General features: G+C 39.0%; 1 protein-coding gene across 1 annotated transcript in view; it reads right to left on the bottom strand.

The window, feature by feature from the left end:
- Positions 1 to 27558, bottom strand: part of ARVCF (ARVCF delta catenin family member) — a 247197-nt gene that overhangs the window by 180624 nt on the left and 39015 nt on the right. The window lies entirely within an intron of this gene.

Raw genomic sequence — 27558 nt, 5'->3', positions numbered from 1 at the left:
TCCATAAAAAGTATTACTATGTGTATGTGTTAGAAACATCCATATTCTTGGCTCCTTTCTCTCCTGTAAAGCAGGAGAGTGGAATTGCTCTCCTGAGACTCATAAACAGCTTTTGATTTCATCCAGGAAAACTTTCATCTTTCTCTTTGCAACAAAAAAAGTTTTTCCACCTCAACTTCTTTGCAGCTTCAATAAAGCAGTATGATCCATGGCTTTGTGGATAGAGCAGCAGGTTCACATCACTAGACACAAAATGCCACAACTCCACAGCAAAAACGATTTTCTGAGAGCTGTTTACAGCTTGTAAGACAGAAGAAATTAAGATACATTTATATTAAACAAGTGTAGCCTTCCCTTCTTTCTTATGGGTTCTATAAAACATACTTTATTTCCCTTCATATATCCTACCCTTATGTATAATGGCAGTTTCATAAGCCCTGACTCAAAGAGAATAACTTCTGCTGGCCAAAGAAATCAGCCCTGCCTATGGTCTGGGAGATTTGCCAAGGAAAAACAAGCTCCATGGTAAAGGTCATTAGGAATGAGAGAGATTCTTTAGGCTGTGCTGAGTACAGAGACTAAGCCACTTCTTTTGGTAGGAAGTGTGCAGGTAGGGGATGAGCAAACAGTAGCTCCAGACTCTCCCATTTCTGCTTTTCTAAGTATAATCAAGGAGCCATCCATTTTGACCTGCTTTCCTTTTGGTTTTGATGTCATGCACTACAAACCCTAGCATTATGCTTACTAGGACAAATCTATTGTCCTGTGCTAGAAATCCTCTCTAATAGTATGGGGGATGCTGGCAGTAAGGGCAGTAAGTCAGCTGGCTGCTGCTATCATCAATCACGCATGAAGGCTCTGCTTTTCTGCAGCCTGAATTCTTTATCTAACTGATTAGTCATACAGGCCAACTGTATGGCAGTGTTGCTTCCCATCTCCCATCACAGAACTGCTCCATTTGGAATATTAAAATCCAGCTGATGAGGTCAGTGTTGCATGACACAGAGGAAAGGGAGGAAGCACAGCAGCAGAGGACAGAGGAAGAGATACAATCCCCTTATCCCTATAGATCTTCATGCCAAAAGGAAGTGAGTGAAAGCTTGAAAATCAATTCAAAAGTAAATAAAGCACAATAGGCCAGCAAGGCAAGCACCAGAAAGCTATTTTAAGGTTCAGAATGAATTAAATGTGCAAAGAAATTAAGCATAGCAAGGAAACAATCATACTGCAGAATTAGCATTTCTTCTCCTGTTTTTTAGACAACTAAGACATTTCAGAAGAGTATCAGTAACATAATTAAGTTGCATTTGCTTTTTGCTGTGCTCAGGGAGGTTTTCTATTTCAACAGCCCTCATAAGAAAAAGAAATGGACCCCTTAAATAACATTCCCTTGTTATTTTCTCTTTCACATTCTGTACAGTTCCCCATAGAGACCTTATGTCAAAGGTGGCCTCTTTTGACTTCGTAGGAAAGTAACTACTCAGCTATTTCTCCCATCCAAGAAAAAGAAAAACACCTTGCTCAAGAATCCCATTTCTGGATTGTAATCTATTTCACTTTTCTCCAACACCCCTACACATGCCCAAATGCCTGCTTGCCAGGAAAGCATTAATTCAGAGATTTGACAAAGAGCTATCAATATTTTAGCCCCAAATCACTCTTCTTTCTGCTTCTTTGACCTACACAAATCTACTTTATATGCTCATGCAGTTTCTCTTGCATTTTTCTTTTTCTGCTGGAAGTCACACTTGGTTACAAAAACCTTTGCACGTTACTAATTCCAATTGTATCACAGCCAACAACTTAATCTAGAAGGATAAGCATTTACCATAATGATCTCCACACTATATAGCACACAGGCACTAAAATAAGATGCTTTAAACATAAATGTCTACCTTTGGATGAATGTCTTCCATCTTACAGTTATGCCAAGCAAAATTTTTTTGATTTAGAAAATTATCTAAAATGCTAAGTTACCAACCCAGAGGTGTCTTTTTGTTTCCTGTTTTTTCCAGCACCACTCTCCTGCTTTAGAGCTTTCATATACTCTGGAGGTCTGTGTCACTGGTCCATGAAGAGCAGCACCCTAAGTGACTCTCACACAGACTTTGTCTCCAGTGCAGCATAGAGAGAGACAGATATTATACACTATACCAAGGGTCGCTTCTGCTCTTTAAAATATTCCATTCTCACCATACCTGCTGGTTTCAATATTCAGAAGTTAAAGCACTGCTGAGCAGGCACCCAGTGGGATTTCAGAGCAGAATGTAAAGACGAATTACTTGGAAAAAATAATCCTGCAATGATAGAGTCCTGCAGTTAGAAAATGCTCCAGTTGCAAAGCCCTCTCCCACCAAATGCTGGGGATATGAAACAAGAAAAAACAGATGTGCCTGCCCTGCCATGCTCATCAGATAAACCTACAAAATACACCTTCACAGAGCTGCCTGCAGTATGTGCCACATAAATAAAAACTAATCTAAGTACAATCACAATGCAAGACAAATAAAATAAGCACATTGTGTATGTGGATATTCTCTAGCAGATTGCTCTGCTGTCCTCTATCAGACATTGATACATATAAAAACAATTCCAAAACAGAAAGAGGAATATTTTGTATTTTATATTCTTTATAACAGAAGCTGGCTTTTTAAAATTTAGTATGCATCCACAAAGACTTAACCACAGCTGGATTCTTCTCTAGTGAGTTTCTTGGGAAAGGACTGACTTAATTTTCCTCATTTGTACTGCGCCAAGCACAGTATGGTCTTAGTCCCAGTTGGGGCCTGCAGGCACTGTTACAACCCAGTCACCAAACAAGCAGGGTGATGTGCTCAATGCAAAATTCCTCAGTTTTAGTGGGAAGCTTGAAAGATGTGAGGATAAAGCACCAGACCAGTGGTAAACATGCCTCGATTGTACTTTTAAAATAGCTGCTTACTCCTGGTTTTTATTGCTTACTCCTCCATTCTGTCTCTTGCCTCTGTTACTACCTCTACCTGGGGAGATAGTTTACATTTATTATTTGTTCCAAGAGATGCTTAGCTTTCCCTAAGAACAGCATTTAAGGAGAACTATGTACAGCAGTGGGACAAAGGGTGATTTTAACCCTTTCTCTTTTTTTTTTTTTTTTGCCAGCATTCCTGAATAAATAGGCTGAAACATTTATTTTTCAGCCATTAATGACAGTATAAGTGTCAGACATAACTCAAAAAAGTTCTAGTAGAGCTCTCTGCAGCTTAAATGTTAAATTTATTCATATTTGATTCCACCCTCAGAAAGCCAGTTCTCTTCTGTCTTTCATTGTTTATATTAGATATAGTGAATCATGGAAATAAAGTGACATGAAACCACATTCACACTAAAGAAACCATCCCACATCTTTTCAGATTCTCTTTTCTGCTATTTCTGTACTATGCCTCCTATTGAGTCTGTGAGATTGATTACCCAAGCAAGGGCTAAGCATTTATTCTTGACGCCAGTTATTTAGCTGCTCACATTCTCAGCTTAGCAGGCCAATTTAGAGGAAACAGATGCATTATCCATCAGTTCCACAATCTGAATGAGCATATACAGGACTGTCTGTCTGACCTGTGCCTTACAAACAACAAAGTGACAGTAATGCTAAGCAAAGATAATGATGTGAAAGTACCATTAGGTGCCTTTGCTGTGTGTGTGTGAGCTGTGGTACCCTACAAGAGATGGCTCTCCCTGCATGGAACAGGGCAAGGGCAGTCAAATGCCTGACTTGAGCATCTCTGACACTTTGAATGCAGGGCAGCACATCCTCCTAAAACTGAACTGATGTATTTAAGGTATTATTAACATATCCTATAGGAGTGGACACACTCTATAGCCTGGTCAATATGTAATGGGAAGAACCCCAACTTACACCCACAGGAACGATCCTACCAACTATTACTGTTACATTCCAACACTGAACATATTTAAGCCAGCATTGTATACCAGCCACAGAGAGTGTGAGGGCTCAGTATGTGAAGATGGGGGTTTTCTTACTGTTAGCTCCAGCTAAAAGGGTTATACTTTATGGTTTATGACTGAGGGAAACCAAACAAAGCTTCAAACCACTCACGTATGCCCATCTCACAAGGATGTCATAAAAGGTTTAAAGACACTGCTTTAAAGAAGGTTTGGACCAGATGACCTCCAGAAGTCCCTTCCAACATATATTATTCAGAGATTTTAAGACAAAACACATTCTGGTCTCTAAAGCCTTCAAAAAAGACCCACAACACCTTGAGGCTTTATTCATCTGAATTTTCAGGAGGTCAAATGCTGACAGAAATTGGGCATTAGCAATTCCTTTGAAGTCAATGGAAATTACAGCCCCTCACCCCTTCAGTAGGTTTTGGTTTAGAGATTTTAGTGTGACTACCATCATGAAGACAGGGTTTGATGTAAAAACTCTGGTACAACTTCTTTGCCTGTCTCCCTCCCACCCCAGCATACATCCCACATCAGACATCCTTTCTTCACCCTACTCATCTGCTTGCAAACACTTCCTTTTACAACTACCCAGTGGAATCAGAGCACGGGAACAGGAGAGGCACTCTTAAAGGCTGACTCCATGCTCTTAGCCACCTACAAACCCAAGTTATTAATCATGGGATAATCTCAAAGCTATGAATCTTCATGGAAAGGAGCTGGTACACTCTACTAATTACAGCTTTAACAGGAGGCTGGGAACATTTTCACTCAGAACTAGCACAAATACTGATCTCTAAATGCAGCAGACAGAAAGAGCTCCCCCTGCTTTCCAATATACAGCATGTGCTGTTCTGAAGCTTTATTTCAAAGCCAGATATGTAAAGGCAAAATGAGATTAACAAGCAGTTTCAGCACTGTGAATTCCATACCCAGGCCGCATAAAGTCCAAGCTGATCATTCCAAATTAACTTACCTTTCTGCCAGAGTGACAGTGAACACAACACATCATGCTGGAAGAGTCCTTCCTGTACTTTTAATTGACAGGCCAAAATATAATTAAATGAAATCTGTTTACAAGCCTCAAAGTATTTTTGAAGTACTGTTGCAATTACAGCACTCGACACATTCTAGTTTCATTTCCACTGCCACCCTTTCATCACATTTCTGCATGGAAATTCCATCCAGAATGAATCCTGCTCCTCACTGGACACAGCACAATCCCCTCATGGCTACTGCTGCCTGTAGCAACAAGGGATGGAGATCAAGACCAACAGAGAGATGGGAGATGACTACTCAAAATAATTCCAGCATTAAGAAGCAACAAAGGATCCTCTCTCTCTCTCTCTTTGGACTCACTAGGACCTACATCACTGAGACAAAGGATATGTTGCCAACTTCTCAGACAAACTGCAAAGATGCTGCTGCTGTGAAAACTCCACAGGCTGTCATTTAGGGTTTGCTAATTTGCTCAGAACAGCAATTCATGTGAAAGTGTGAGCAGACATGCGTTTTAGGAGAAGCTGAGAATTTTTAAAAGGTTCCCTCTTATTTCTTTGAAAACCTTTGTTCTTTACTTGTTACAGAACACCGAAAAGAACAACTTCATTCATTACTTGTAATTGTCCTGTTGTGACAGAAGAAATAAAATTTGAAAATAAATCAAGAATTTCCATTTTGCTGCTGCTTCTGTCAGTATTCCAGGCTAAATGGAAAAAATACCATCTAGTTCCTTGCAGCTCAATTCTTCTGAATCACAGAGGAGCAAGAGATTTTGTGTCACATGATGCAAACTTTTATCAGTGGCACTGTTACTGACTGCCTTCATAGCTTCATTTTTATTTCTATACCTTAAGTTCTCTTATTTATAAAATGAGAGCACCAGCTTTATAGGTCCAGCTCAACTGTGTAAAAGTTTGCTCTGGTTTCTATTGAGGCTAATTATTTTTCAAAATACAGTACTTAATATTGTCCTGAAAGAAAGAACAATAAATAAGCCATGAACAGTAATAAAGCTCTGTGTATGCATCAAACCCCAAATGTAATTGGCTCCTGAGTGTGCAAAAAATCAAAGTATTCTGACCATCCTGTGAAATAGTAATGTGCATAGAATCCCAGAATCTGCTGACTTGGAAGGGACACAACAGGATCAGCAGGTTTGATTTACTGATTTAATAATAATGCAACCAATGGACAAACAAAATGTTTCTGTTTGTGTTGTTTCCAGGAAAGGCAACACAGGAAGTAATTGCCAATGATCTCATTAGTCATGTTTAGCTACAGTCCTCCAGATATAGCTCTAAACAATCTTCAGGGAGAGTAAATAACCATTTTCTTTGATCATTGTGTATCAGTGAGGGAAAATCCTGTACATCTAAAGCAAGTTCTAGAACAGGTTTTCAAAGCCCATTTTTTGTATAAATAAAGATAATGCCAAAAACCCCCAAACCTAAAATCTATTGTAAAACAACACCATATGGATCTGGGAAAAATGTCAAGTGCTTTCTTTTTATTTTCAATGCATAATTAGTGCTATGCAGAACTTCCTCTGCAGCTGGGATACACTGTGCCATCTCTGAAGAGATAATCATGGGAACTGAGGTTTTATTAAGTCTGTTTATGAAGTATTGTAATGAAACAAGAAAATTTAAAGGTCAATTGTTGAACTTTACTCTTAACCCTGATGTAAAATAAAGATGTTTGCTCTTGCTGTTGATTTCACTTTCTAGTGCATGAAAGGTGAAGGCAGAATATGTATTGGTCTTGTTATGATTTGGCTGTAGGTCTTGATGATGAGGTGTAACACTGGGTTACTGAGCTCTGTATCAATCCATTCTCCCTCAATGGGATGGATGGGAACTGTTCTATCAGCACCTCACTGCACAGCATCCCCTGAATGCTTCACTATTTCACAACTTTCTGTCAGCCCTAGAGTGACTGCAGGCTTTCAGGGAATTCTTCAATCCTCCCAAACACAATCACTTCCATTTCTACTTGCCTATTTCAGTCCTACACAATGAGGGGGATTTATAGTCTATGACCTCCTGATCAGCAGATAAAGCACCATGGTCCATGAAGAGGGTTTTGTTATACCATAATACCAATTATTATTATGGTAATCATTTCCAGCATTAACAGTGTTAGTTATTCCATAACACCTATGCTTGAGTGTACGTTAGCTACAGAATTTTGTCTGATTTGTTTTTTTCCAGTTTTATCATTTCCTACTAAAATTGGGTTTTCTTTTGGACATTCATAAAGTTGGGATGTTGTAGGACAAGTGGAACAGCAGTACAACAAATGGAGGTAAAATTCATTTTTAAATTACCCCAGAGGAAACTGAGTAAGCCCAACAGAGATCCCATGAGATCTGAATGATCAGTAGACTCAGTCAAGAAGATCAGTTCTACAACCTGTGGGAGAGATCAATTAATCAGGAAAATGTGTGGCATTTCTAAGCCAAGGCATTCCTGTGAGAGCCCTTTCAACCATTTGCCTCTAGACTGCAGAATCATGAAACTCATGAGGAATGAAAGTAAGGACACCTACAGAGTCTGCACATGACAACAGGAAGAAGCAGCCAATTAGCATATTGGTGCAGTGATCTAAATTACAGTTAAGTCTGCAGAGCCTAGAAAGGATGCTCCATCATGTCACTAATGACTTATGGGGATAGGAAGAAGGCAGCTTGGTAAAACTCCTGAGAGGCAAGAGCTGGGATGTACTGAGATGATAAAAAAACACAAGAGAAATTGCACCCACATCTTACTTCAAAACCCTGCTTCTCAGCAGAAGAGACTCCATTTGCCCCTCTTTTCTCTCTCCTCAGCACTTCTGAAGCTGTCCTACAGCTTTGTAATCCCTTGGGAGCCCTGTGTTACACAGCTCCCTCTACCATCCCTAAGGCAGATGGTATTCCCTTCACACACTCATCAAAACCATGTCAGCAGGGAAAGGCTTCTGAGGGACAAGCAGCACTTTCCAGCTTTTCTTGGAGCTAACAACCAACTGTGCAGCAAGAATATACTCCTTTCATTAAGAGAAAAACTCTGGTGCTGATCTGACCAGGTTTTTATTTGTTCCTCGGTGTATCATTATTGCTGGACACAGGCAATTATTTCAAACAGGCATAAAAACAATTATGTGCTTGCTATGCAAGTCCCAGAAACATCTATTGCTATCAATTTTTTTTTTGCATGTCAGCTTTTACTGTAACAAGACCTTGAGTTAGAGGAAGGGAAAAAAGAGAAAAAAATCAATAAGGATCACTGAAAGTGTACTACAGGCACATGAAGTACCAGATTTCACTGGCAGCAGTGTCACCAATCAAACATAAGATCACCACCTATTAAATCCAACCTGTAGTCAACACAATGGTCACTGCTCTGCTTACACTTAATTCTATGAAATCATTCATTTTCATGTGTGAGCTTCAGAATAATTATTTGACCCAAAACACAGTGAAGGTGTCTGTGCACACAGGCAGGACTCTACAATCAGTAGCAGTGAATCACCAGGTACTTGAAAAGAGAAAACTATGGCCAAAAGTGAAAAATTAAAACCATAGATTTGTAGGAATTATTCTTGCTAAACCCACTCCATTTTTCAGTAGATCTGTTTCAACTCCCCCTAAGTTCTAGATCTTCAATTCAAAATATCACTGTGGAACCCCTACAACTCTCCAGGGATGATCCCTTCACTGTATGAAACACTGCACCATCACTAACTGCAACCAACCTATTCATGCAAACACTAATACAGGCAATTCCCAGATGCAAAAATCTCTCTCATCCATCACATTCTAACTCTGAGGCACCAGGACAACATGAAGAATTACAATTACATTTCTAGGGTACAATCAGTGACAATGAGAGCATTGGTATATTATTCCAATATATTATGCCTGCAAGTATGATTCTGCAGTTGTGAGGGCAAGGCAGACAACTGATGTATGTGTAAGAGTGAAGAACTCAACTACAGGTTGATGAGAGTCATAAAAAAGCAGAGACTTGTGTTTCCATTTTTAGTAAGACATTGGCAGGAAATTCTAATCTAAAGCTTTGAACTTTATCTCCTTCAAATTTTTTCCTCCCTTAAAACCCAGGCTTACATTTACCACTGAGATACCAATGAAGAGCAGCTCTAGACACAGAGCCAGGTAAGGATCCCCTGCATTCTCTCTGCACTCACATCAGTGTTTTCTGCAGGGCAGCCTCTGCCTGCCCTCAAGCCACCTGGAAGCCACAGAACCATAACTATGCAAGGCTCTGTGCCACACTGAACTTGTCTGCAAACATTCCAGGCAGGAAGCAGTGTCACCCAGCTGGCTTTGCCACAAACCAACACAAGAGCTGGAGGAAGGCAGAGCAGCAAGCGCTGTGCTTCTAATGTTACAGATTATCACCATGCACAAAACAAGCTACAAATAAAAGCCATGTTAATTTTGACTCCCATGCTTGTTTCAGTAGAACATCAGTATCTGAATAATTCCAAGCTCTACTGGAAAAGCAGGAAAATCACAAGCCATTGTGACAAGTAGAACAAAGCAGAGGCTTGGCCCTCCAGAGAAATTCTGAATATGAATGTTCCAAGGGATTCTGCATGGATGTAAGGGCTTAACACATGGAGAGCCCTTCTCAAAAATTATGTCCAAAATGGCATGGAGGAAAAGTTTAAAAGTTAAAACCTAATGTGGAGAAAGATAACTTCAGTGAATTATAATGTTCTTAAACTTCTAAGATTATTTTCATTCCAGAGGATGAAAATACGAACAACTTGTGATCTACATAAAGCAAGAATGTAGATACTGTCTTGTTAAGTGATTGCAGCAAAGTTAATACTTCAGGCAGCATTATGTGATCTGGAGATGAAGCAAAGATACAGGTTTCCACTACTGATACCAGCATCAGTCTATGCAAAACTGACACTGATAGGATCAGGAAGACAAGTGAATTAGAGATTTTTCCACCCATGCAAAAGGCTCAGGGTTACTGGCAGAGCAGCTCTGTGAGGATTATTCACAGAATTTGTCTGTCTCTTGTTTCAACACTCTAAGTTTAAAATCAACCTGGGACTTTTTATGCACTACTACATAAAATAGAGAGAGAAAGAGAATGACACTGGAAAGATTAAGTATGCATTTTTTAATTGAGGAAGTGGCTGTTGCTGTTAGTGTAGTAACAGAGGTGCATCATACATCCCTGTCCATTCATCTACTTTCTAACTACAGTATTCAACCACTTAAAGAGGAGATAAGTACAATTTTTTTGGTATTCAAATGAGTATATGACTGAGTGAAATAATTCTTATGTCTCTATATGAGTAAGAGCTGCAAATTTACCCTGGACTAGGAAAGCAGCTCTTCATTCTAGAAATAGCTGCTTCTAAATGCAAGTGAGGGATAAGGTAATAATCAGCAATTCATAGGAAATCCAAGCTACGTACAGCCAGTGAACCTACAGCAGACTTTGAAACAGTACCTATATCAAGCCTAATGTCACAAACAAATCCCAGCATAGATAATTATATAGCAACAATGTCATACACTCTAAGCTAGTCAACCCCCATGACTGCCAGTGGGCACTGAACTTTAATCTTCAGCATCAAAGCACCAGCACTGGTTCAACAGACTTAAATGAGCAATTCTTTTAGCTGGAACTACTAACAGCCTCTTCTTTGATAGTCAGATCAGCCAACTGAGAAATCACACAACAGGCTTCACCAGCATGTTACACCTCCAGTAGTTCCAACTGGAAGGAGCCTCCTTTTTTCCTGCCCTGAGCTACAGAGCAGTCCTGCTGTTTAACAGCTTCTGTGTTTCTCCCAAAGCTGCTTGCACTTCAGCTGTAAATCAATGACTGCTCTGCATACTTTGTATATTACAGGGACTTTTTTTTTAAAAGAAGATAAAAGTAAAAACTTTCAGGAATTGATTCAGTACTTCAGTCAATTCCTGACAATAAAATATTGATTTGCTCAATTAATTCTTACTATGAAATTACTAGGTTCCTGCAATGCTAGTAATGTAATGCACCAGCAGCGCTCTGGTAAATTCTACACCACCCATTGGTTAGAAAGCAAAAGTAAGGTTTTAAACATATCTGCATTTTCTATGGTGATTGAATTTTAATTAATTTAATTAAATAAATAATTAAATTATTTTTTACAGTCATCATTAAAGGTTGGATTTTTATAAACCAAGATTTCTCACATCATAGGTCACAGTAAATTATAGGATAAGCACCTTAAGTGATTAGGGATGCATGCAAATATTCATACTATTTTAAAAGATATTGGTGCAATTCATTAGACTAGAATAATTTGAATTCCTTTAAAATTTAGTGCTTAAGGTACTTAAGATTTTGAGATGGGAATTTGTCTGTGTAACTGACTATTTTAACCTGTATGCACACATTATACACAATACAGACACTACACAGAACAGTCCAGTGAGACAATCTTACACAATAGTACATTTTACTAAATGATCAGACAATTGAGTATTTACCTAAGACCAAAATTAGGATATAAATCTTTAAAACTTTTGCAGGATTACTCATTTTAAATCAAATACTGCAGTCAGAAATCAACAGAGGTGACTATCAAAAAATGTATTTTTACAATTACCATTTATCAAAAATCTCACGGGTCACTAGGATTTGCATTCATTTGTTCACCTCCCACATTACATGCATAATTCTATCTTAGGAACTGCAACAAAGCAACAACAAAAAATTGAGAAGTACAGAGGTAATCCAAATCCTTACAGGGATAATGGCTGCTCACTTTAGGAGTTGCCTGCCAGTGGTGATGTCCTAAGAGGTTAAATCTGTGTACCTGGCTGCAGAATTGGTAGGAGTTCCCTAAAACTGTGGTAACTATTGAGCAGAAATAGAGGGCGTTGAACAAAGAAGTCATCAATGCAGCTCAGCACTTTGCAGCAGAGCTCCTACACCACCAGATCGACACCTCATCCATCCACAGACAGCAGGGAACATCTCGGCCTTGGGTAAATAAAGACTGCCCAAGAGGGAAGTCTGGAGCAAGGGATTTTCCTGAAATAGGGATTTTTCTTCACAACAGTGAGTGGACTGATTGTGCTAAAAATGTAACACCAATTTACTTATTATGAACATGTCTTTAAGTCCATCTCTAAAGAAGTCTGCAGTATCAACCTCAAGAACTTTTATTCTGTTATACTATCTTCAATACAGTTTCCTCCTGTTCTTAGAATACCTAGTGTTATCCAACAGGACCACAACAGCTGCATATACACCATTCTCTGAAAATTATGAGCTCCAGAATAAATTATTCAGTAACAGAATTAGCTATTTCAGCCTAAATAGGACACTAATCTTAATTGAATAAAATCTGTGTAAAGAATAATTGTACACTGTCCCAAGTGGCTGGAAAGCACTCCATCCCAGGCACTCAGCTTCAGCTAGTGGCCACTAAATCCTCCACTGCTACCAGAGAATTTGTCAGACATTTACAATGCAGGATCCATAAAGCATCTAAAGATTAAAATACACAGGTTCTGGAATTCACTAAAATGCCCAAGACAAGGGTGCATCCTGTACTGTATGTGAATGAAAACTGGAGTACCAATAAACATCAGCAGCTTGAAAAATTTCATGGTACCTTTCAATCCCTAAATGCCCAGCTCATATTTTATATCCTGCCTTTCCAGTGATGGTGCTGCTTTACAGAGTATTTTCTCTCCTCATCTGACTGCTGCCTGACTAGAAGCCATTAACAGCTACTATACACCACTGTGGCCTCCTTGCAATAGGTTTGCACTAAAGCTTTTGCTTCTGCAGATGAAATTCACCAATTGCCACACGCCAGGATGGCTGAAAAACTACACAGAAAGCCTCAACAACCCCACCATAAGGACCATACAGGACTCAGACCTCTGGTGGACTTTGGCTGAAGGACAAAATACCCAAAGCCACACCCACCCATGATAAAACCAACACTACATTTTTAGTGACGTCGCCTGGTGTCAGTACAGCCAGTGTAACAACTGGACCACAGCTGCAGGGAACAAAGAATCACCAAGTGCTGCAGGCAAGGTCAAGAACTGGTAGCAGCCTTTACAAATTAGAGGACATGCTAATTCTGCTCTGAACAGCTCTTTACACATGTTAAAAACCTGTACCTAATAGATGCCATAGATTGTTAGCAGTAGGTCTTTCAGCTGTGCATTTGTTTCAGACGCAGCACAGCAGAAAGAAAAGATCATTTGGAAAAACAGTTTGAGCACGGGGCTCCCACAGCATCCTGTCCAGCAGCATCTCACCCTGCAGCACTGTGCACAGAGACCAGAACCCACATCCAACCACAAGAGGAACAAAAGAATGCAGGAGCTTTCTGAGGCAAAGGCTGGTTTGGAAAATCTGCACATTCATTTTTCATTACATCATCACTACATATGTACATAAATAGTATATATATATGATTCTGTGCACCTGCTGGAATCAAACAAAAAAATTTAATAAACATCTCCAAGTGCAATGAACAGCAGAGTATCACAGGCCTTATACCAAACTTATTTAGCAATTACATTTAGAAATTGATGAAAAAACCTCAGCAGTGCCACAGCTCAGTAGCTATAGCAACCTACTCAGCTTCTCAGAAGAATCAAATAAGATAACCTGCCCTGAAACAGATGCAAAATAGCTGTCACTGCACATGTGTGGTTTCAGAGACAGAACACAACCATAAAAATTATTTTTTTTCAAATCACAATGCTCCCTTTGACAGAAATCAAAAAGCTACCCTACAGGCAGTGGGTGAGAATTGAGTTTAATTCCTTTACTCTCAGTGTTTTAAAAGCTAAATCATTTATCTCAAAGCTTAATTGTGCCTTTTAACAAATTAGACTTCACTGGAAATCATTATCTGTCTCCCCCCTTCTTGTTACAATTCAAAGGCAGCATCTGTTAAAGAGCAAAAATGAACCATTTTCCCCTCATTACACAAAGAGCAAAAAGTCATCCCAAGTTCACATTACTTTAGAAGGTAATTTCTGTTCATCAGAACAATTTGGTATGTGTTCACTCCTTCGCATCCAGTTTTGCAGGCTAATTTCCTCAAATATTTAGACTTAATTTGGTTTGTAACCATTAACTACCGTTACAGAAAACACAAGTTTCTCTAAGTTAGCATTCCATGCCAGTACTGTTAAAAATATTCTCTGGGTTGTATTTATTATATTGTAGGATTATATATTCCTCATAAAGCATTACAGCAAGAAAACCAAAACCCAGCAGTTCCCAGAGCTCCTGTCTGAACTACTGCCCACAGTGCCCCAATCAGGGCATATTTTGAATTAGAAGCTCAACCTGACCATAGGATGGAGTATAGTGCCAAGCTTGACACGGCTAATAGGAGGAGAGGCCTAGGTTAAGGTCTGCTAAGGAGAATGGAAGGGGCAGTGGGGTTCAGACTGAGATTGCTAGAAGTAAGGCTAGTACTGGGGTTGTGATAAATAAGATTGGAGAGCATGTTGATGTTGATGGTTGAATAGGTTCTTTGATAAATAGATTTTACTCCATCTGCTAGAGGTTGTAGGAGCCCGAATGGGCCAACAACGTTTGGGCCCTTTCGGCCTTGTATGTAGCTTAGGATTGCTCTACTAGCGTTTGAGGAAGGCTACTGCAATTAAGATTGGGAGGGTGCAGGAGAGGGCTGTGATGAGGTTGATTAAGAGAGGGTAGTTAGTCATGGGAGATGATTTGAGTTAAGCTAGGGAGATGATCTGAACCTCTGAGTTAAAGGACTTAAGCCTTTTGTATTTTCCAAGCTCTGCTATGCTAGCTGGCCCTTTTCTTGGAGGTGGGGACTGGGCTGCTCCACGTTCTGGAGAGCAGAAGCAGCTTTGGCAGCAGCAGGGCAGGATGCTCACCCTGCTCAGCACTGATACTGCACAGGAAGGATCCCAGCAGGGCCCCATCCCGGGGGGGATGAGCTGGAGGCCGCCCCAGCAAAGCCTCTCCCCCCCAGGGCTGGTTGTGCCAGCGCCCCTTGCACTGCTCCCACTGCCCCAGTGACACACCAGCGAGGAGAACAGCAATGGCACTGCACAGGGACCAGCTCTGGAGTGCAGCTGCTCCTTATGAAGCACAGCAAAGCCATCCTGCCCCTTGCCAAGGAGCCCTTTCCCTCTGCACCTGGGCTGGCTGTACCCCCACAGAGCCCCATTCGCTCCAGAGACTGCTGCTCCAGCCGCTCTCTGGGAACAACGCTGCTCAGTTTGGATTAAACCTCCCTGTGCTACAATTAAGACTGCAGAAAGAGGAGGCACAGACATTAATTTTGCACTGCAAGGGACCAAGTCAAGGCAATTAACAATGAAGTATTAATACTGCAAGTCAGTGTTAAATTTGTGGTCTCATTCACAGCAGCAGAAGGAGTTCTAAACACATCAACTGGAATCAAAAACGTCAGTGGAATTTCAGCTTAATAAAAAAACCTCACAGAACAGCAAAACCAAGAGAGTTTAGGAGAACTACAATACACAGAAGCATTCTACTTTTTAAACAAAAACTACTAATACGTAAACAGTGGCTTCTGGTCATGGACTCTTCCCTTATTCTGCTTGTGTTCACAGACAAGAACAGATTCTGCAGACAAAGCTTTGTCCTGATTTAAAAGTTTGATAACCCATCTTTACATCCATCTTTGTACAAGCTTACAGACACTTCAGTATTAACTAGAAAAAGAATTAGTAGAAGTGAGCACAGGCGACACAGAACGCTATACCTCTTCTAGAAAGCACTGGGATTCATTTTTTGTTTTCAGAGGGAGACATCTTTCCTATCTCCTAACAAGCATGTGTACCAGCAGGTAACACCCAGAAGTCTAAATCTGAGATTTCTGTGCCCTTAACAGAAATAGGATAACTCACTCCATAAATTCAATTTACTGCTCTAAATTTCAAGATTATCAGTATTTAGGTTAAAAAAATAATTTTAAAAAACTCTTAATTTCTCTTCCATGCAAATTTAGACTTGTTCAATCCCTGATATTCAATGTCCAATTGTACAATAAAGAAATACAAAATAAGTAGTGCAGACTGCTTCATCCCTTTGGAAAGAAAGTTCAAAGAACAGTCAAGCAAAAACTGGAAGCCTTATACTAAGCCATTTCACTCCACTGCTAAGAGTTGGGTTTAGTTACCCAGCAGGTTGGTTTGCAGTGTGCAGCTTTCCTCTTACTAAAGCAGCATCCACCACTAAACTCCAGTGTAAGGCTTCAGAGTATTGAAGGGTAATGCCCAACAGGTAGAAAAGGGGAAATGCTTCAGTTACTGCTACAATATGCAGAAACTCCCAGCCCATCTTGGATTTTATGAAATGCTTTCATTTGCTTCACCCAATTTAAAGAATCACATGAATGTTTGTTGTTCATTTTGACAGCTCATGCCAGACAAACACTACAACAGGGACATGAATCCATTTATCAGCATGGAGACGGCAATGTCCAATTACTTGCAACTGATGCCTGAATTTCCATATCCCAGCTATTCCAGTTGGGTCAGCTGGCTGCTAAAAATAAAAATTTGGCAAGGCAGATTGGCAGCATTGTCACAGTCAAATTGATGGTTAATGCTAACCTTAAATTAGAGAAAGGCACTTCCAAAGTCATTGTGGATTTTTAATTAAAATATTCATTTATCTGGACTCAATGTACCCATAAAATCCCCACTGTTGGCATTACAGTTGTGAAACTATCAGAAACCTTCTTGGAGCCTGGTCTTAGCAGAGAAGCAGCTCCAACCCTTGCAAAAGTCCAGTGGAAGCAAACAGATTGGGGTTTAATGCTGAGTAACTCTGACAGCAAGGGTCCAGAAACCCCACAGTTTATAATGGGCCATTATCTTCTGAGGATGTATAATTGCTACAATCTGCTGCCATCAGCCAGTGTCTTTTCTGATACAAATCTGGGACTCTCAAAAGAGGCCTTTTCCTGCCTGCCTGTGTTGTGCCTGGAACAGAGGAGTATCTGAGAACTCCGAGGGAGTTGTGCAGCCCCTGATTTACCCCACAGGAGTGGAGGCTGTGCCCTCTGAGCACACATCCAGCAGCTCCAGAGTTTCCATCAGCACTGTTTGTCTTCTGTGCACACACTGCTCACATGTGAGAAATCCAGCAGGCTCCAACAGAGCCCTGGGCAGCAGCAAAGAAGGGGAAGCACGTTTGTAAAAGCAGGAGACAAATCTGGGATTTCCAGCTGTCAGGAATTCCACAAACACAGAGGCAAAACCCTCTTTAAGAATGACTTACCACAAGTTTAATGAGGTATTTGTTCAAAGTGAATAATGCTGATAAACTGCAGCATTTGAGCATTTTCATGCAACAGTCAGCAAAACCTGCCCTATTTTCAAAATGCAAAAACAGAGTCCATTTTATTACCAAGGTCAATATACACCTTCTGCTATATGTAACAGTAAGACTGAGATCAAAAGATAAAGAGGTGGTATATGACTAAAAAGAGGAATTTTTTTTTTCAGGAGCTGGAGGTGGTACATGTTACCCAAGACTTACATAAGGAGCTCCATGTGACTCTGTGGCTGTTGCAGAAAAACCCTGCAACCAAATCTGGTTTGAGATAACTTCAAACATTAGCTCTGTATTTGGAACTTTCCAACTACACGTCAAATAAAACAGACTTAATTTCATTGGCATTGAGTGAACACAGGAAGCAACTTCATTTCCCACTCAGATTCTAAATTGTATCTTTGGCAGTTTTTGAAGTTCCCTTCTCTTCAAGAGAAGCATTAGGATTCAGTGACCTGCACTATGGGAAAACTGTGGGTGGGTGTCCACTTAAACACACGAATCATTTCAAAGCATTCATAATTTTACTTTCCACTGCAGTTTTCCCAGGGGCATGAGAAAATGGGATTTTAAGACAAAACTATGCATCCATAATGCTAAATGGATTCAGCATCTTAAACTGTAGTGAATGATGTTTCAGCTGAAATAAAGATGCACAGCTATAAATATTAAAAGTTTTTTAAAGACGTTTGTGCAATCTTCAAAGATCCTTGTGTCCAGAATTTGTATGGACTTCTGTAAGTCATGATTCTTCAGTCTTCCATAAGCAGCTTTACAGGAAAAAAAATTATTATTATACATGTCTCAGGAGCACTGGCAGAAAAAGGATTAATCTTGATCAAATATGTTTTTTACATCCCTCACTTAACACTCCTCAATCAATGTCAACAATATTGCAATTGATCTAATTTCATGTCAGTCACTCCAACTATTTTTCAAAGATTTTTTCATATGTACTTCCTTGAGTAGAAATGTGGGCAAGCCAGTCTTTGGGATTTTTTTTAATGTCAAAAAACACACAATATTAAGCATTCACACTCATGATCAATTTTAGCACCCCAATACACAGATGAGAAAAAAACACAAAACATTTATTCCTGATCCCCTTTCTCTCCCTTTCTTTTACTTCTCTTAAGTGCTGATACAGTTGTCTTTATGAAAGCATTGAAATTTTCAATACTCACAAATGCCTGTGGACCTACACCTCAAAATCACTTTTGGAAAGCTTTACAGTTAATGAGTTTATGACAAAATCTCAATTACACGAGCAAGAAAGTAGCATCTTTTTCATATCCAGATATTAATGACAGGTATACAAGAAGAAGTGGTCATACTTAGATACATTTGATGTGATATTTTTATAAGTTGGGGAAATTTTAAAGACCATTCTTCCTAAATGTAGAGCACAACCAATCGAGTAGAAAGACTCTTAAATTTTTTATATATTTTTCATATGGAGTACTTAATCTGATTGAAATCTTCACAGTTTAACAAGGAGGCTATTTTTTGCAAAATTTAATCTATTTATCAGTTAAATACAATAAGATTTCTATAAATCTCTTGCTGGAAGCTTGAAAGATAACCAGGCCCTGTAATTTTACAATAATGTATTTTAACATATTCAGCAGCTAAAGACAGATTATCTTATGCTTCATGTTAAAAATAGATTTGTTTGATATTAATCTTTCAGCTCTACTACAGTACCAATCATGCTGCTGACCTTGCCATTATTACAATAACATGTCAGTCCTTGGACTGTCCCCCTGCTGAGAGTCCAACTGTGTACACTGGTTTGTTCAAAACATACTGCTGAGAGGAAAAAACCACAATTTTCCCTCCACAAGATAATAGATAAATGTAATCCAGAGCAGTCACTCAATTGTCTGAACAGCATTTCTTCTAGGGACACATTGTGTAGTATTAAATTTTCAGGCAATTAACATTAGGCATTGGTTGTACTTTCAGCAATTCCTACAGAATTTTTTATCCTTACAACAGGCAAGGACTTGGCACAGTCTTCTCTCCCTGCTCAGTACAGCCTCTCTCTTAGACAAGCAGATGCATTTTATAATCCATCAGTTTAGGTTTCTAAACATATTTGTTTCATTATAATCAGACTATAATTTTTCTCAACAAAATGAACAGTTTAAAATATTCAAGTTTAGATCAAAAGACCAACTCCAAATTCTCCAATCACTTGTGGAATATTATCTATCTTAACAGAACTTTTAATTTCAAATGCTATTGAAAGCATTTTAAAATGGTTTGATCCATCATTTACCCTGTTTTTATGGACAAGGAGAAGTTTTCAAGATTCTGTCCAGAAACCACTGCTCTTGGACAAGTACTCATTAAGGTTAAGGAATTAGTTAGTCAAGAAAATGACTCCATAGGGCAGCAGAACTAAGCAGGGCTGGGTTTAATGTGAAATCTACTGCACATTTGTAAAGCCTACATGTGCCAATCAAGTCCTCTCTTTAACAGTACCAAAACACAGAAAGGATGCTACACCATGCATATTGTGCTTTCTCATTTCAGTTGCCTAGAGGAAGGAATTCGTACTTTTTTAAGACTCTACAGTTTCTTAAAAGAAGGATGGGCTTGTATTTCTGGTTAATTTACTGAATATGTGCTATTACTATATGAAAGTAAATCTTCTCTGATAAGGACTGACCAAATAAATCTCTACAGTTGAACTTGCAAATCAGTTTCTTGATGTCAACAGCTTTGTCATGTCAATAAATACAGCACTAAGCCAGGAGCAATGGCTATTAGCCATCTCTGCTGTCACTTACTTGAGTATAGCTACATAACGTGCCTAAAACCATCATGCAAGATTTACACTTAGCAGTCAAGAACAAAAAGGACCTAATTTATCACAGCTGTCATCAGGTAAATGAGGAGAATCCAGCATGTCTTGAACCAAAAAAACCCAAACCAAAACAAAACTGAGAAACATTCCCTTTTGAATTGCAGGAATACAATCTGTAATCTTAAAAATTTTCAGTGAAGTGGCCAGCAAATGTTGGGAAAGTAACTCTGAATTCTGAATTGCTGAGGTGATTTGATGAAAGCTTACTATTTTTCTCCAAATTAATATAGTTAAACACAGCTGCTGGCTCTCAGCTGTGCTCAAATGGATGAGTTCCAACAGAGTGCTGTCATCCCACCTCTGGCAATAGAGACCACTGTGATGTTCATGACAGGATGTGAACTGTGTCCTCAACATCATGTCAACAGGTTTTAGCAGGGACATGTCAAAGTCTCACACTGAAACTTAGCATCTGTCAGAACAAGCTTTTGTATTTTAGTCTCCTGTGGCAAATGAAGAGTTAATACTTATTCTGCAAGAAAGCCCCAAAACTGAAAAATAATCCATTTTAAATAGCCTTAATCTGTCAGCAGCAGACAAAGTCAAAATTCATTTTCATCTAAAAATGTCTCTCAGATTCTGTAAGTACCATACTATGCACATAAGCTATGGTACCTGTCACATCAAGAGCTGCTATTAATATTCATGCAATTCCTTACTTTTATGTTCCAGTGGTGTTGCCTTGAAGACAGATGGATTAAAACACATTGGTATCTTGACTAAAGCCTTCTCCACAGGCAGAGGGTAGTACCACTATTTAGTATGTGGTGCTAAAGCAACATGCCATGTCCCACAGAGAAGATAAAGATGCTGAGCCAATGCTGTGGATCTCATAATTTATGTGTACAAAGAAAAGCTCAGCACAGTGCTCACTATTGTGATGAGTTCTTTTGAATTTGATTAAATCCTCTGGAAGAGTTAGCAGTGTGCTCACTCCACGTGCAGAGCACTACTGTAAACACCTGATATGATGAAATACTGAAATGGAAAAATGAAAAGAATAGGGACAAACCTAGCATGCTAGGAAAAACCTGTCTTCCCAAAACATGCATAAATACTATAAATATATGTGTATTTCCAAAGCTGTATGATCAGATTTCTAATTCTTCAATAAATGCAGGATTAACAGGACTTCCAAGAGGGGTGCAAAACAAGTTTAAAAAATAAAAAGGACACTCAGTAAGAATACTTAAAAGCTTTGGGCATTTGTATCTGAAAATGAAGGGAGGAGTAGGCCAGGCTGCTTCTCTTTTTAGTACTTAAAGCAGAAAACCAAGAGGTAATAAAGTAAATTGAACTTAAATGTTTTTAAGCATTATAAAGCTGTTCTTCAGATGGGGAAAACTTGAAACAAGAGTTGCACAGAAGAGAGACCAATAAACTCAAAAGCACATCTGTTAAGGAGGGGGAAACGCCCCCTGAAGAAACCAGACTTTCTGGGTTCTGTCTCAGATAATTCACTTTCAGATTAATGAGTGTGCCAGAAAAGATGGAGCTGCAGCAAGACATGTAAGGGACTGTTCCAGGGCACAATCAAATTTAGACTGGCTTATGAATATACAGAGAGTAAACTTCTTGTATCTACAATCCATACACATTACTGAAGAATTCCAATGATTTCATGCTCGAAAAGCTCCCTCCAGGATCTGAACTGTGAATGTTAAGGGGAAAAAACCCCTAACTTTGACTGCCAGATGGATGGGCCATGCCTTACTGATACCCTGGGTACTCCTGATAATCTGCCTGTTCTGTCTACCTGCTCCTTTAACAAATATTTTCTCCAAGTCAAATGCAGCCAGGTATTTAAGTCAGCTCTCTATTTCACAAAGATAACTGTCCATCTGCTCAGGCAGCTGAGTAACCTGACTGTAATACCTGCTATGGATGCAGTTTGATTGTTACAGCACCAAAGAGAGAGAAGTGACAGAAGATCTTTGCTAGTGCTATTCAAACCACACATCTGAGCAATGACATTTATATTCAGAATGATAATTTGAGAACCAGTGTCCCTCTGGTATCAGAAGAACTCAAGCTAAATACCTGATTTCTAGTAAAGGAAGCTTATTTTACTTGTCATATTTTTGGTCAAAAATTACCATCAATTCAGAAGATCTGAAATGTGGATTTGGTTTATTACACATGCTAAAGCACTGCTGCTAAGGAAAACAACATTGCTGCTGTGGCTGATCATTCATAAATCCATGCAACTTGCAGCAAAACCAGACTGAATTTGTCTACCAGGCTGTTCTGTGTGTTTTCAGGTTAGAAGTGGCCACTTTGCTTTCCCAGGATGAGAAGGCCCAGGTCAGTGAACAGTGTCTAACTCAGAGGAGCAGAGCTCCTTATCACAACTGCTCCCTGCACACAAATCAAAGTGAAGCTCTGTCAGTGCAAGCCCCAGCCACGTCAGCACCGTGTCAGGATTGCACTCCAGAGCTGGCTGGCAGCCACCATGCCAGAATGGAAAACATGCTAAACCTTTTTATTCTACTAATACCATTGTGGACTCTTGTTGGTGCACGAACATCCAACTAATTATGGCTACAGCACACAACAACAATGACAGACAATTTACAGAGTTGTTTTATTTATCCTTAAATTCCTCAGTTTATATGGAAAGGAAATTGGAGTTTATATTATCAGCTACATTTTCCAAAAATAGTACTTTGCATCAAGTGTGTTCTGTGCATTAAATAAACACATGTTCAACTTACTTTCAATTAATTCTCTCTTCAGGGGCCAAAGACTTCATTTTAGAAAGTAGAATTGTACAGAAAAAACACATCCATAAAGATTATGCTATTTGTAGAGTTAAAGGCTGGAATAACTTTTGAACATCTATTATTAAAAAAGTGAAACTTATAGCAGTTTTCCACTACGCATTAGAATGAACTGGGAAAATCAGAACACCTGTCCTATGAAAAATATAATTTCAAATAAATTAATACTTAATATCCTACCTTTTTGTGAGCTAAAAAGAATAGAGGTAGAGTCAATATTCTTGGAATGAAAAAAAAAGTTTGCTCCATGTAACATTAAAGTATTTTATGATGCAATAATACAAACTTAAGGAACATGCAGATTTAGACTGAGAAATTTGGTGAACTGGCACCATTTCAGTGGGATAATTAATTGTGTACCTAAATCTCATCTCCTGTTACTGGAACTAGAGTACATGCCTGGAGTCAGACACATACTTTTACAAAGGAGTATTCTCACACAAGTACAAAAATATCAAACCCAAAGTGTTTACCTATACCCTATATGCACCCTCCTGAGACAGAACTGCTTCCAAAACCTGTATTGAGTAAATTGCCATAGAACCATAAAGCAACACCTGAAATGTCTTCATGTAACTTCTCAAGTTTACACAAGCGCAAATCTGAAAGCAGAACTTGTTCCTTAGACTTTACCAAGACACAAAAATATTCCCAGAAGATTTCTTGCAGCATGCTGCTGGATGCCTGCTCTGGCAAAACATCATCTTGCTGCCACTGTACCTCCCACCAGAGATTTCACTCCCCTACCTGGGGTACACAAGCAAGCCACATCCTTCCTGCTCATTCAGCACAGCAATTCCTTTGTTCAGATGAAGGGTCCTTACCCTACCAGCCACATCCAGGAATGCCAATCCCAGCCCCGGGGTCACAGCAGCAGGAGGCAGCACAGCAATGCAAAGGCTGAGTGTGAACAGAGGCATCTCTGCACTGCTCACCCGGCCCCAGCCTCGGAGCAGCCAAACTCTGCCACCTGCTCAGGACAGACACTGGCACACCTCAGAAAATGCAAGAACTCCCTCTGGTTCCTGCTGAGAGGGGAGGGAAGCCTAATTGCTGGTGCAAAAACGCCCTGAGGCTTTATTCCCAGCACCTTGCCCTGAGCAAGAGCAAGCCCCGCATAGCAAATAATTAATACCCTAAGGAGAACTGCAGTGGACTCCATCACAGCTCTGCTCTGCATTCCCCTCATTAACCAACTTCCCCTGACTTTCAGGGAGTGAATAAGTAGCTCCAATATTCCCATGTTTGTAAGAGACAAAGAACCAATAGAAAATTCTCAATCATGCCTGGCTAGACATAAAGAAGAACTGCCCAGATAAACTGAGATCCAGGTCATCTAGCCAAGATAAGATGCTTTTGGACTCCAGTATTACGGAACTGTCTGCCTGAAAGAGTAATACAACAGCCAAATGGCAATTATTTTAACTAAGTTTCACACAAAACAATTAAAATACTCATGTTTGCATTGGACTATAGCTCCTTCAAAAACTGAGGAATGATTTGACATACGCAGTTCTATCAAATCACTATCAAATAATATGGACACTGTGCAAAGTCAGAGTTTCAAAAAAAGGCCAAAGCCTGACCTTTACTGGTTCAAGAAGTTTTCTGAGAATTGTAAACAGCATTAAGATGAAAGCAACCCAAGAGCTTTCAATATGTTTAATATAATACATAAAATAAGATTAGCACTAGATCTCAGGTGCTCAATGAGACAAACACACACAACAGTGTTTATGGGTTTATGTACTCATGGGTTGACACAGGACTCCTAGGTTAGGTCTGGTCCAGTGACAGCAGATGAAAGATTAAATAATGAACACATAACACACTTGTACTGAAGAGAAACCACATCCAGTGGTCTGAGCAACTTCTCCTTATAACCTGCTACTTCACTTTAAGCACAAGGAGCTATATAATTACAAATGACGGCAAATATATTTAATTTAAATTAAATCATATATGGATATTTCTAACCAAAGTAAGTTGTTATTATAGTAAAAATGAAAGCTGAAGATAATTTCTTCAAAATATTTTATACTTGGCTTCTTTGCTACTTAGCAATATTGTTCAGGAAAGATCAACAAACAAAAAAATTGCCTGCAACATATACAATTATGTGTCTTATTAAAAAAATGTTAACTCCACTGCAGCTGTGAGCACATCCAAAGCATTTATTACATAACAAATCCCTGAGCTGTTACATAACAAATCCCTGAATCCCAATCACATTAGTTACGTACTACGCATATTTTTTCCACATAACTGCACACCTGACATTTGAAAAATCTGGCTGAACATTTTTATATTATAGCCCTCTTTATTAAAAAATACATACTGCACTTTACATTAAAAAACGCACTTCTGTTTCCTCACTTCCTATTTTTTGCTAAGCCTAAGTTAAATTTGCTTCCAAATCTGCTGTGCAGATTAGGTCATTTATGACATTCATATATACATGCTGGCATATGTATGTGATTAATGCATTCTAGGGACAAGTATCTTAGCCTAAATTACTTATGAATCTCCTGAAACAGTGAGCTAATTACAAACATTACATATGTAAAAATAAGCACACACACACTTTTACCATGACAGATACCTTCATAAATGACAAGTACCAAGAGGCCCATCCTTTCCTGCCCTTTACCCAGTATCACTTAACTTCTTACTATTACTTTTTTCAGAATCTAATACTGTCTAATACTCAAAAATATAAATATTAATGTCATTTTAAGGGCATGATCTGATCCTCAATGTCATCTGGGACAGGAATACACACTGATGCTCTCTTAAGAAGGAAGAAAAACTGAGTTTGGAAATAATGTCATAAATTATGTCACAAAGTCATAATCAGACCACCAGCTTCAATAACATCCCAGGCACCACAAAATTGGATCTCATGAATCACACGGTAGCTTACTGCATAATCAGATCATCATGCATCAAAATCACGTAATACAAACTTAGGCCATAACTTAAGAACTGCAGCAGGTCCCCTTGACCAGCAGCCAGTGTGACCTTCAGAACAGGGTTAGAAAATCATGAGACATACACAAAACCAATTCCTGAGGCAGGTGGCTATATACAAAGAGAACACTGCAAATTGAAACACTAAGTTATGCAAGAACACTTTATATTTAAAACACCATGAAGTTGATTTCTTTATTCAACAGGAGAAATTAATATCTGATTTGCTTTTCTTTCCTGTGAAATGTAATAAACACACACATGCATTTTTGAATAAAATTATAAAGCAGGTAAAGGAAAAAGCAAGGTGCTAATTACAGGTTGAGAGACTAAAGTATTTATACACAACCACAAAACTCCAGTAATTAAACCTAAGCACTGCCATATCAGTCAAGACTGAAGGAGAGTTATGTTCCATGTACTGTTACAGTCACAGCCATGGTCTGATGCAGAACCTTACATCTCTCTGCAGGGGACAGTGATTGAGATACAGATCCATATTTATAAAATCATCCAGCCTTTAAAAGCAGCTCCCACATCTGAGAGCTTCTATCAGGAAGCTACTGAGCACCGATTTTAAGTCAGTAAAAATCCATCTATATCAATGGTCTACAGCTTATTGTATTGCGCCTGAGTATTCAGAGCTTGGTTCCCTCCTTCTCTTCCCTTATGCACACCCAAAGAATGTAGCATGTTCAACCAAGGCATAAAATAAAGCTGGAAATGCCTACAATTCCCTGAAGGAGCAGAAAGATACAGCACAATTTGGCTGCTGTCCAATTCAGGAACAAAAGATGTGCTTGAATTAAAATACCCAATTCAAGCACTGTTAAACTTCAGGAAAGTTTCAGTCCTGTCCCCACAACTTCAATGTAGTCAGTGGCCTTATGATTTAAACATGATTTAATTCTAAGATCTGCTTATTGGCAGACAGCTTCAAAGTAGTGGAAAATCAGTAATTTAATACTACTTTAAAAAAAGAGACAAATTTGCCTCTAAAGTCATTGCATAATCCAGTACTCAAAAAAGGAAGAGAATCACACTTCTGTTACATAACTAAAACAATACCATAAGCTAATTTCTCTGCGTTTTTGACAGGACACTAGTATAGGATCTAAGAAGCAGGCATTCAGAAACATGACATTCTTAACACAGCCCTTTCCCCAGGCCCTCAGAGTTTATTTTTATGTAAATCTGTAAAGAAAACTAAGCCCTAAAGTACACTGAGAAAAAAGGCAAAGATTCAACTAAATCTGTAAAATTTAGAATGTGTGTAGCAGAGAAGTGATTACAAGTTTCAGCTGGTAGCAAACACAAGCGAAAGACTGAAGCAACTGGATGCTAACCCTAAATTTGCATTGATTATAAGAGGTGAAATTTTTTAAACACTTCAATGGCTAAATATAAACTTCTTCAAATAAATGCCAACATTTTAGGATGTGAGGATTCTGTTAATTGTCCTCTTCTCTCTAAAGGTAATATTATAAAGCCAAGTTAAGTTAGAGTAGGACTGGTACACTGCAGGATAATTTTACCACCATCCTGCAGCTAAATTTGTTTCTTCTACATGAGTCTAAATCACCAACTCTCTGAAAGAAACTGACAGAACAGTGCACTGAAAGAGCAGAAAAACGTGGTCTTCCAAAAA

This window comes from Ammospiza nelsoni, chromosome 18 (assembly GCF_027579445.1).
Source record: "Ammospiza nelsoni isolate bAmmNel1 chromosome 18, bAmmNel1.pri, whole genome shotgun sequence".
NCBI classification, from domain to species: Eukaryota; Metazoa; Chordata; class Aves; order Passeriformes; family Passerellidae; genus Ammospiza; species Ammospiza nelsoni.
This window is presented reverse-complemented; position numbering and strand designations above follow the sequence as displayed.